This window comes from Gavia stellata, chromosome 4 (assembly GCF_030936135.1).
Source record: "Gavia stellata isolate bGavSte3 chromosome 4, bGavSte3.hap2, whole genome shotgun sequence".
NCBI lineage: Eukaryota > Metazoa > Chordata > Aves > Gaviiformes > Gaviidae > Gavia > Gavia stellata.
This window is the reverse complement of record NC_082597.1, coordinates 83,275,061-83,287,558: the sequence shown is the minus strand read 5'-3', so window position 1 is coordinate 83,287,558 and position 12,498 is coordinate 83,275,061.

Here is a 12,498-nt window from a genome sequence, read left to right as displayed (position 1 = left end):
GCTTGCAATAGCTTGGCTTTCCTTTCCTTTTTCTTCTCCTTCCCACTCTGCAGTCCCCCTCGCCCCATCCCAAATATCTTCTCCAAGACAGCAAATTCAAGACTTCTGCTCGGGGAACATGGTGTCATTCACATCTTTGAGGTAACGCTGCAGCTCTGGGAAACAGACCTACAGTATTCGGATCTAGGGAGATTCTCTGTTTCTGAGCTCCGTACCCACAACCACTGATGTTTATACAGCAAATACGATCCGTATCAGTCTGCCACGGTGTGAAATGTTACAGTCCTCGGAGAAAAGAAATGAAAAGAGTCACGGCAGATAGGTTCAGGGTTGGAGGTGCAAGAAAGTGCATTTATCTCTACTGTGCAACCTGCGGCTTTTGCTTTTATTGCGGGGGGGAGTTAGTGCTATCGCTGTAAAGCTCGTGGCTGTTCCTGAGAAAGCCAGGGCTGCAGAAAACCAGCAAAACTGGCCTGTTAGTCTCAGGACTCACTTGGATATTTTCTTTGGTTTTTTCCCTGCACTGCCTTTGGTCCTGTTTTCTTTATCCTGCTCCTCTCTGCTGCTGAAAACACTCAGCTGCTCAGGACTGTTCTCACTGCAAACCCCACACGAACCCCTCTCTCTTCTTCTTGCTCTTTTTACCTTCTCCCCTCTCACTTTTATTTTCTCTTCTGCACTGCTTCTACATCCATTTCTTATCCTCTCCCCATTTCCAATAATGCCTCCATCAGGGATTATTTTTCTAGTATACGTCTATGAAATCTCAACTTTAAAAAATTAATTAAAAAAATAGGTGCAGGTTGATGAAAGCCATCAGGTATCTAATTATGTGCCTAGGCACTGTGGTGGCGTACAAAATGGAGGGAAGAAGGCACTTAAGTTCTAATCCTCCGTGGAAGTTAAACACCCAACCCAATTAATACGTCGCTTCATGCATTTTTATTGCGCATTTGTGTCGGTACCTGATGTATCTCTGAGCATCTACATACTTCTGGAAAGCCATGGCTGACGTGGCTGACTTTGTCCTTGTTCTCACAGCTTTGCTTGTGTGCTTTTCCACACCTTGTGGCTCTTGATGGAGAATGAAAGTTCCCCAGCGCTGGGAATGCATCCTGCAGCAGGTTTGTACAGGCCTCGGGGCTTTTTAGGGACACAAATAAACACGGCTAGTAAGCCCAGTCTTGCCGTTCAGACTGTCAGCTGCAGAAAGCCACCACCCCTCAAAGGTCTTCTGGTAAGGGAATGTAAAATAGAAAGCAAACAAATATGGATAATCATGTGTTACCAAAAATTACCGATGACAAACCTCAAAATTTGGTGATTCATCCAAGCACCCAAGACGCCCTTACAAGAAACCACATGACTAATTATGCTAGAGGTCAGCGACAGTTCTATACAGTCTACGCACGTAATTATATACTTTACAAAAACCAACCCTTGTCCTCTCAAGGTGGATAATAAATACTGTGCTGTTATTGAAAGAAGGGTATGAATTGCTTAGAAGAACAAACTCGTCCTCTTGGGCTCTTTCTCCCAGTCATTTATTCTTTGCACAGCACCTGGCACAATAGCTGGACAGGCAGCAAAAAACCCAAACAGCACAGACAGAAACGTGGAAGGCCAGAATTGCCTCTCGCCCATGGCAATTTTAGCGTGGTGGCATGTCATGTGGGAGACTTCCACCATCTTATGTGCATGAGGGCAAAAGATGACCCTGGCTGCTTAGCTGAAATTTAGCCACGCAACCCAGATTAGTGAGATGGGAATCCGAGACGAGAGGCTGACGAGCCTTCGCAGAATTGTAAGTGACGTCCCTGGAAGAGAGTTGAAATGCAACAACCCCATCCCACACGGTGAGGCAGCTGAAACATGGCTTTGAAAGCGTTAAGATGTTCTCACTTTGGTGGGGAGAAAATCATGTGTAAATTTGAATGCGTTTGACGATACTATAAGCCATATAAAGATATAAACTAGCACAGCAAACCCCCATTTCACTTATTTCAGCAAAATTTCAGTGCCTATGTACCTTTGAAGAGCTGGAACAGAGCAACTGGGTTTCGACTTTCACAGTTTACCAAATGTGGCATTGATGGTGAGCCGTATAGTGATGTAAAGGACAGAGCTATATTTGTTTAAGGAACCTTCAGTCTGAATTTCCAGCTTTGTGAGTGCTGAGAAAGAGGAAAGGGGGAAGCTCTGAGGAAAACAAATGTTTCCTGAACTTTGAGTTTCTTTGCTTTGATATATTACCAGATTTTTCTGTGATGTGACCAGTCCTCCTTTATAAACTTTGCTTTATCTCGGTGACATTTTGCATCTAGAAAATCATTAAGCTATCATATTTGGGGACTGGAAAGAGCAAAGGGCTGAAAGAGTTTGTTCTACCTGTCAAGTTACTCAGTTACAGCTGAGTCCCTTTGCAGACGTGCATTTCCACCGGCATACGCATGCACCATGTGCTGGCCCTTGCCTGCTCCTCACGCTATGGGAGCTATAGATATAGGCATATATATGTATAAATCTGTATTTATGAAAAATATATCACCTGATGAGGAGGACTGTGGGACTCAGCAAAGTTTCCTATTACTTATTAGCCAGCCAGTGTTCTGGCCTGTCTGTCTCTGTCCTTGGCAATAAAACAAAGATGAAAGGTAGCCGCTTATTTGGAGGCAGACTTGAAAGTACAGTAGCTATCTCAGACCCTCGCCTTATCAAAGGCTGGGACAGCAATAACAGTACTCGATGGAGCAACAAGGACGTAGTAGGCTAGGCTGTCAAACAGTTACACCTTGTGTGCAAACAGCAGTTTCACATCCCAGCGGGCACGAAAACACGGTTGGCAGCTGAAGGCAAGCTGCAGCAGACGGTGCCTAACCGTCGTACCAGCCTCCTTCTCCAGGACTGGGCATGGGGGCAAGCTGGGGCAGGGCATCGACTCCCTGAGATGAGGGAACCTTTCTGGTAGCCAGCTTGTGAAGTTCAAGGCTCCTAGGCAGAGCTGGTGCCCCAGACTACCAGTGGAAGCTCAGCTGTCACCCACCTGGGTCTGCCAAACTGGGAGAGTCATTTGGCACAGGCTTTCTCCACTGAGAGTCCCACAGATCAACCCCGACTCAGGCTGAGAGCAAACAGCAGCGAGGACAGCCTTCTTTATGGATGTTAAAGCTGTCATCTCAAATGCTGGCAGGAGGGTGGGATGTGGGAACTGTTGCACTTGTGTTTTAGGGGCAGTGGATCATCCTTTCAGAGACGACCATTAGAGTTTTGAACTTCAAGCTTCCTCAAGCACCATGTTGAAGCCATAAGGAGTCCAGCTGATCCTGGTGGAGAACTCCTGAGCTGAGCATTGACTTGAATCCATGACTCAAACAAAAAGACGGAGCCTCTCTCAAGAAGAAATAGACTGAGGTACTGAATCAGTCACTGCAGCTTTTGTTTGCCTCATAAAATGATTTTTTTTTCAGCTGGTTAAATTTGTCCATTCATTTCTATCATGTGCTATGGCTAGATGTACCTGGCTTACAAAATACGACTAGCTAATGTAGCAGAAATGGTAGAACAAAGTGCTCCGTGCAACACTATGACACTGGGAGAGTCACCCCAAAACGTCCTGACCAGCAAAGACCAGCTGAGGGGCCTGGGCCCATGGGACTGAGACTCAGCAGCTGGATTTCGACAGTAAAGATCAGAGACGAGTATTAACAGGACATCATCTAGAAAGCGGGTGTGGTGGAAGGCAAACTGACTTCAAATGCACTGAGCAACCTGCATGCAAATGTTGCAATGCATGGTGCCAATGAATGGCTCTTTTTGGAGCATGAGGTCATGCTTCCGTCCTTGCTCTCTATCATGAAATTCCTAAGTGAAAGTCAGAAAGCCAATTTTTTAGCAGGTAAGTCAGCCAAATCTTTGGAGTTGGGAGTGCAGTGTTAGTGTTGGAGTTCAAATGTTTCTTATTCCCATTCCTCTCTACAGATCATTTTTTCAGATAGAGAAAGGAAGCGGAAAAGATCCACAGAGAAGCTGTTAAAGACACAACATACACAACAGAAGACATTGAACTAACAATAGTAGCATAAAAATATGTTTGCCTTGTGTCCCAAGGACTTCATCAGGAGAGGACGCAATATACAATACTGTCTTAAATACTAAGTTCTGTGGCAAACGTACTTTTCCACTGCAGAGTAATGGTGATGTGCTGGGTGAACATACAAAGATTTGATAAGTTTTAAGGAGCTTTTAATAAATCAGTTGAATACAAAATTCTTGGCGAATGATTTTCCAAGTCTCTGAGTGATGCTTCAGGTAGCAAAAACTGGGGGTAGTAGGTTGCGAAAGACCTCTCAGAAAAAAATCTCCAAATGCATTTTCTAAAAGCATGCGTCAGCCTTGCTTAGAAACCCATCTCTATTACACAACTGATGTTTCTGGCAACCTGAAGAGTTGCTGGACCCAGGCTACACAGCATTATGTAAAATGGCTTGTTTCATTTCAATCCTGATAAGAAAATTCTTGGAAGTTGCTTAAAAACCAGTAACTATGGTGCTGATTTGTTTCATCTTGCTGGTATGAAGCAAGGTCCTGAAGACAGCCAATGTGATGGGAGAAATGATGGCTAGTGAGAGATCTTTCCTATGTGTTTTCTCATTCCTAAGGGTAAATGAAGAATGTTTTTGAAAACTTAAGCTAGGAGTAGGAAAAAATGCTCCAATCTGTCATGCAAGTGGGTAGCATTAATGTTAAAGACCAAGGTTTTAAATCGCATATTTAACCTGAAAACATCTGGGGTGGCAGGGAAAGAGTAGGAACATGGGAAATAGGTCTGGAAATGACATCTGAAGCAGCTGAGTCCTGTTTCCTGACGCCACGTGAAACCACATGGTGTAATTCCTTTCATACATTGATCAATTTTTTTTTTTAAATGGGGTAGAAAGTTTTCTCCTGCTGCTGCTCTTGAAAGCTCCTCCAAAACTTCCTTCCTCTGATGGTTTGAAACATTATTCTGATTTCCTGCATACATTTCTTTAAGGGTAGCTTATACACATTACTCTGTGTAAACATTGTCTTTAGCTTAAATAGCTCTTCTCTTTCCCGTATTTTCAGAAAGAAAAGTCATATTCTTGCTGAGATATTTTTTCCTAGGCTAAAAAAGCTAAATAGGCCACTTTTATGTGAGATCACTTGTTCCATTTATCTTAATTTCCTCTGATAGAAATAACTCAGTTCAGCTTTTGGAAATTATCACTTTTATAACGGTTCCAACTTCTAGGACCTACTTCTTTTTGGTAATTACTCATTTTTTCCCATCCTTTGCAGCCAATCCATGTACACTTTCACTGAAGTCCTTCTGTGCAGCTCTTCCAGTCTGAGTTCATCAACATTGGACTTCAGTGACCAGAGCTGCATGCAGCATGCAGGAGGACCTCTTAACAGTGCCTGCTATGGACACTGTTATTACTTATTTACCACTGATGACCTACCAGTCATCAAAATTCTCTAAATGCATGGCCTTAGACTTTGCACTGAATTATTACATACTGCTATTTGCAGCATTTTGAGGTAGACCTTAACTTCTCCCACCAGTTTCAGTGCACTGAGCTTCATCAAGTTTGCTGTCGCTGTGGATAAAACCATTTTCATACCTACGGAGTCCCTCCCATTTGCTGTACTGTCTTTTCACTGCCATGTTTGGCCTTATCCAGGCTGTGGACAGGTGCAAAGAAAGTATATAAGTTCTAGACCATGTCTAGGAGGTGCCTAATCTCTGCCTCATGTTCTCCCTCTTTCTACAACAACATCTGCTGCTTGTTTCAATTTCCTTTCATGCTCTAACTCAGCTCAGCTTGGAGAAAAAGTCTCACTTTAATCTCTAAATGTTTTCCACTCCAAGACATAGCTGTCTCTGCTCATTAGTCTATTTTCACAATCCTAGTAATGTACTCTAAATCGATCATTCATCCAGGGAGGTATGAATGAATTTGGAGACAGCAAATGGAGAGAGAGTAGGAACAATACAAGGTGGCCCTACATTAACCTCACCTCCTTATTGCTGGTGGGTAAAATTAATACAGAGACGCTTGACTGCATTTCCCACGAATCAAGGGCAAGTGTATCTGTAATTCTGAAAACAATATTGCCCCTAGTGAACACCCTCACAGTGAAAACAAACTAAATTAAAATTGCCTTCAAGATTTTCTTTGTCCTATCTTCAGCAGCAGAAACCCAGAGGCCTCTCACCCAAGTGATGGGAGGTGCTGGTTAAAACTGAGAGTGGAGCCCAGCTACCAGCCCTTCGTGGTGAGTTAGACGGGTAATTAGTCAGGTAACAATTCCGCTGTTGAAAGGTCTGTGAGGCTGGGATCAAACCAACTCAGCACTGCAGGCAACTGTCATGAGATAAAAAGATAAGATGAATGAGTTTGTGTTTGTATAGCACTTGGAATGCGCAGAGTCCGATATAGATGTAAAATATTATTACTAAATGCACGAGCGCTCTGTCATGAGGAAATTTCCCGCAAAAGCAACTCCAGAGACCCAGGTGGGTCATGAAAATAAAACATGTCCATAAAACTATACCCTTTCCTGGGCTGCACCCTACTCTCCCGTAACAATGTCCCCTGGGCAAGGTTTATACCTGCATGCAGTGGCCATAGCAACACCAAGGATGACAAATAGAGGAGCTCGCTTGTGCCAGGTAGGTGAAGCCCGTAGGAGCAGATCTCCAGGTTTCCATCACAGCGGGGAACTGCTGATACCGGGTTTTGATCTTTCTGCCAGTGCCAGCCGGGGGCTTCGGCTTGGGGGCTGCCCGGTGAAGAGGGGGCTGAGCAGTCAGCCAGGTAAAAGTGATGCTAGACCCACTGGCACTCTTGATAGTCAACTACAGAGCAGAGGGAGATACATGTGTCCACCGAAACGTTTGAGAGTCCTTGGGCAGCTAACTTCTTGCACGGTGCCCTCCTGCCCCTCGGATGGCTGCTTTGCTCCGGTTGGCAACACAGGGCGGGTGCTGGAGCAGATCCACGGCCCCGGCGAGCCGACCTGCTCGGAGGCTGAACGCTGTCAGAGCCCCATCCACGGGCAGCTACCACGCTGGCAGCGTGTCATGCCGAGCGCTTTGCTGGCTGAGTCGCTGTACGTATAAACTTTCCCATGATCATCTGGGCAGCTTTTCTCATCCCCTCAAGCACAAAGCTTGTAAATGGGAACAGTGCCACTAAGACAAATTTCTGTGGGCAGAAAGCAACAGATATGCTCAAGTGACTTATTCACTTTTACCACTGCGATTGTCTGTTCTGTCATTACAGAATCTCTCCCAGAGCGCAGTTAGTTTAGCTGATGTTTCAGACATGTACCAGCAAAAGCAAAAGGATTAGTTTTGGATGATGCCGGGATCAATCACATATACAAGGCGCAATTCAGGATTCAGCCTGCTAAGGTTATTCTTGTACATTGTGCTTTTATCGCTCACTTTCTTTCCCATCATGATTTTGTGCCGTGGAAAGTTCTTACTGGAAGATTTGACATCCCATGCTTCTCCTCAAAGATGCAGAGAGAAAAAAGGAAAGCTAGCTGGCAGCTACCATAAAGTCACCAGTGTGGACCTTTAATACCTTTGTCACCCTTTGGTACACCATATTGCTGCAGTGTTGCAAAGAGCCCTACTGCAAATGAGTACCAGGCTAATTGAGAACAGAGGCCTAAAAATAGAGGTGTCTGGGAAGTGATGATTTTCCCACAGAAACATCAGGTTTTCATAAAAAAACCTGAAAACACGGAAGTTTTAAGTATAATGCAGAAAGGTTTGGAGTTACCGAGCTTAGGTTTTATGATGTTCTTTCTGACCATCACTGAAGATTTTTGTTGAAAACTATTTTTAACAAAAAATATTGGTTTCCCAAAGAAAACCACAGCTATTGACAAAATAATTTAAAAAACCATTAAAATGTTAGGCTCAACTTATACTTTTGTCCTGCTTATCTGCTTTCCTGCTTCTCTCATTTTTCTATTTTCTGTCCTCTCCTTCTCTTGTGCAACCCAATTGCTAGTACTTATGTGGCAAACAAGCCCTACTAAGGGAAACTAGCACTTCCATCTTCCTTCTTAACTCAGTTCTTCCCCCATTGCTTTTTCTCTTTGTTCATATTTGTGACTGCTCTTTTTCTTTTCATTTCTCTTTATGAAAAACTCTTTCCTTTATCTTTTCCTTACCATATTCCTCCCTTCCTTTTTTTGTCCAGCACTTAGATGTCTCCAATAATCTTTGTTCCTTTCTGGTTCCATCTTTTATTCTTTCTGGCACCTTTAATACCTGTGCTTTTGTTTCCTTGTCTTCTCCTTAGATACTACTGCCTGTTGCCAATCTTTCCCATTTGTGTCTCTGAAGAGCACACATTCCATAGGGCTTTAAAAAGGAGAAACAATTTTTCATCACAATACTATAGGAACTCAAAAAGTAAATATTATTATATCCATTTTATTCATGGAAAAAATACTGGCAGAAATATTGACTAGTTTGACCAAAGCCATGAAGCAAATCATCGTTAGAGTTGATATCTCCTTCAGCCCATTCCGTGGTCGGTCTATTAGTCTGTTTTGCTCTTTCTACTGCTGTGATACTCTGTTTTATAACCTTCTGGAAGCACTTTGACACTGGACTTCCACAAGCTTCAACCCTAATTTACTCTTCATCTTCAATCACTTGGAACTTGCCCCAGAAACTCTTCCTCATGTCTAGATCACCAGGAACAGCAGAAGCAGCTTGCAGGAGGACTGATGGGTAAGGAAGAACAGCCTTCAGCATCTGAAGTAGCTACTTGTGGCCATACAATGAGGATTATAGGAAAAATAGTTGTAAAGATCCAGGAATCTTCTTTCCACCATCTCTCCTTGGAGACGTGGAAGGATACAGGTTTGAGCGTGCAGGGCAGAGACATGTGAATAGAGTCTGAGGAGCTGAAGCCAAACCATCATACCTGCAGAAAAAACTCCACATATGGCTGGATGAGCTGGGCTGCTGGGAAAATAAGCAGTCTGCCCCTAAGAGGAGAAACAAGAATAGGTTAACAGACACACAGGATTTTCATTTGGGTTGCTTAGGCTGAGTTTCGGTTTCACTAACCTGGGTATTTTTTACGTGAGTTTGAGTTTCAGAATGAAATCTTGCATAACGATAACAGGCCCTGTGAGAACAGAGAAGGAACTTGCCCCTGCTTCAGGCTGTGAAGGGTTAGTACTTGAAGACTGCAAATTACTTACATGTGCATGATGTGTGTGAGTGGAGGATTTTTTTTATCTTAAAACCAAAGTATGTATCTGGGTCCAGTCTGTTGGGCATGCAAATACACCATATCTAGGAAGATTTTTCTCTTGGATGCTGCAGATTAGAGAAATCTGATAAACCTTGGAATGCATTTCCAAGCAAAACTTCCTCAATTTGAGGGCCCACAGTGACTCTATTTTGTGTTAGGGCCATGTGTTAAATATAGACCTTCTATTTCTAGCGCAAGCCCTCTTCTCACCACCCCAAATGAGTTCAGTATAGTTTCAAGGAAAGAGGTAGGCTAAGCACAGTTCAGATCAAACATAGCATGGGGTTTGTGCTTTCCCTCATCCTTTCTGGGAGGCTCAGACGTTTCCAGAGGAGAGGGGTGGGAGACAGCTGCATTCCTCAGGCAATTGAATCCTTCTCTTGCATGGCACGAGCTTGGGCTCAGCAATCTGTTCAATGCAACCCTCACGCAGCCCGTGTTTGCGGAGGCGCTGGAGAGCGGAGGTGAACATCTACAGTTGCGCTGTGTCTCCTGGAGCTGAGCATGGTGTTCATCCCACAGATCACACAGCAGACCTCAGAAACAGCGACTCTCGCGTGGGTTACCTTGACACGCTGGCACATACAAGGCTTTCATTCTGTGCCACCCACCTTTCCCAGGGCTGCAGTCCTGTTAGCTCTCGTACGCTAAGCGTGTTTGGGCTTGAGAGGATAACCAGCAGAGAGAAGCCAGCGCTGGAGGAAGCGGGGCTGGTGACTCAGTGGGTAGCACTCTTCCCTCTGAGTCAGTCTTGAACCACGCACCCGCACACAGTGCTAAGGGGGGCTGTTCTACTAAAGCTGCTGAGTTTTGGACACGACTGAGAAACCAAGCTCCTAACCACTTACAGCTTTTGAAACATCTGTGGTCCTTTCTCAGCAGCATTAGCATTTACCCAGTATCTTGATCCCATTCCAGCACGGAAAATGTATTTCACTCACCTACAGCTCCCTCTGTTACATCAGCGAAACACTTCATTCTTCACTTCTGCAGCATAATGCTTTAGTAAGGATATGCTGTATTTCATGCTGCCTTTTGGCTTTAATACTGGCCAAAATGGCTTGCACACACATGACAAAACTCTTTTCCATATGCCATTTTTCATATATATCAAGGGATATCCTGAGCATCCTGCCTATACATGAACAATACTCCCACAAAAGTTAATCAGAGATCTGTATAGGTAAAAAGAACATCACACTCCTCAAAGCCCAGTTTATCTCAGGGCACATAATACCAGGGGGTTAGCACTTGAATTCATCATGCAAAGTCCTTTTGCCCCCATCGGTCTGCAGTGAAGTGCAAATATTATTTAGTGTCACAGAGGCAACAGCCTTCATCACATACAGCTTCTCATGAGGCAGCGTGCCTGGTCTGAATAGGTCCAGATTCTCCTCCCTGTCTCGTTGCCATTCCCGTCCACAGCAAAAGTCATCTTCAAAAGCAACCAACTCTGAAACATTTGTGCTTGAGCCCACTTTGTACCTGCTTTGCTCGCTTGTCATGGCTGACGTGCCTCACTACATGCCTCCTGGTGATGGAGGAAGAGGCCTTGTATGCCAGCATCAAAACACGCATGCTGCCCGATGCTTGCTTTGTTTGGTATGTGATGACAGCTCTTTATAGGTGCCTGAGAAAAACAAATGAATGAAGAAGCAGTTCCTGGTGGCCTCTGCCAGCTGTTGACAATCCTGAATAATTTGCTTTTCCTGAAACAGACCTGATGCCTCTTGCGGATGATGAGGCGCGTAGGTGTTGTGTCAATCAATAAAAATTAAAAGTTGCTGAAGGGCAGGAACAGCAGCTGTGAGATTTCTTACTGCTTTTTGTTCACAGGGAAATGGTGTCAGACTCTGCTTAGTGGCTTGTGTGATTTACTGTTGCGTTTATCTCACACGCTTTAGCAAGGACTTTCACAAGCAGATTGATTTTAGACCCCGGCTTTTAAAGGTGTAAGATAAATGGTTCATTCATAAAAAAGTTATTTGTGAAACCTTGTTTAGCGTCTAAGCAGGTGTCCTGATTTGTAAAAACTACTAAGCACTTTGCTCTGTGGGAACACTGTAATTGTTCAATCCAGGTCGGTCTTCCCGATTATGAGATTTTTGCTTAGAAATGACATGACTTCATAATTTTGGAGTACATGGGCATCAGGATAAGAGATGAATGGGTCAATTATTTCACTCCCCCTGTGTCCCAGGCAACTGCATCATTTATAACAATAACAAGCTCTATATAACAATATAACTCTTTATCACAGCATCAAACTCCTCTTAAAGGTAGGTAGAGTTTTCATCCTTGCGACTCTGTTCAGAAGTCTGTGCCAGAGCCTCATCATTTTGATAACTATGCATTTCTTCTAATATACTTTAATCAGTGTTTGGGGGTGGGTGGGTTCTCCAAGCACCAAAGGTCTAGAAGCCCACTACTGTAATGGGAAGGATCAGATGTCCAGGGAAAATATTCTTCTGGCAGCATCAAGAAATGCTTGCTATCATGGATGTACACCCTCATCATGTACAGAAGCCCCAGTTGCACGGAGATCCTTGTGTTTATATTCTGAGAGTAGCTCTGTCTCCCTGCACTAGCCAGAAACCCCCTTCTTCACTCCAGATCCTTCCCCTGGCCCACAAGCACCATGAGACTCGAAACAAAATGCTGGGAAATGGCAAACCTAGAGCTGGAGGTGACCAGCATTTTTGGGAGTCAAAGCCAGTGACTTGGTACTTCTGTGTCTATTAGCCCTGTGCAGTTAGGAAGTAATTTCTGCAGTCAGATGCCATTGTCAGGGCCTGGGATTGGCAGCTGCTTCTGCAGCAGCTGGGACGGACCCCTTCGGATGCAGGAAGCAGTGTACACCAACCATGGGGTGCCCCACGTCCCTCCACAGCAATGGCTCTTGGCAAACGTCCCCAGTGTGGCACTCCCCTCCTGCAATGCTCCCATGGCGAATACATCAGCAAAATCCTTGTGCATGAAAACAATCAAATAGCTATTTTTAGGTATTCCTAAGACAAAAGAGAGAGTTTCTCTTCAGTTTAAACCCTCTTTACCATGAGGTCTGCTTAAAATGTTCCTGTTGCAATTGTTCTTCAGCAGGAAGAGGAGTTTCAGGCAGAGCAGATCGAACAGAAGAGTGGATTCAGTGAGAAATGTCTTCATGCTGCAGAATACTTAGACATTT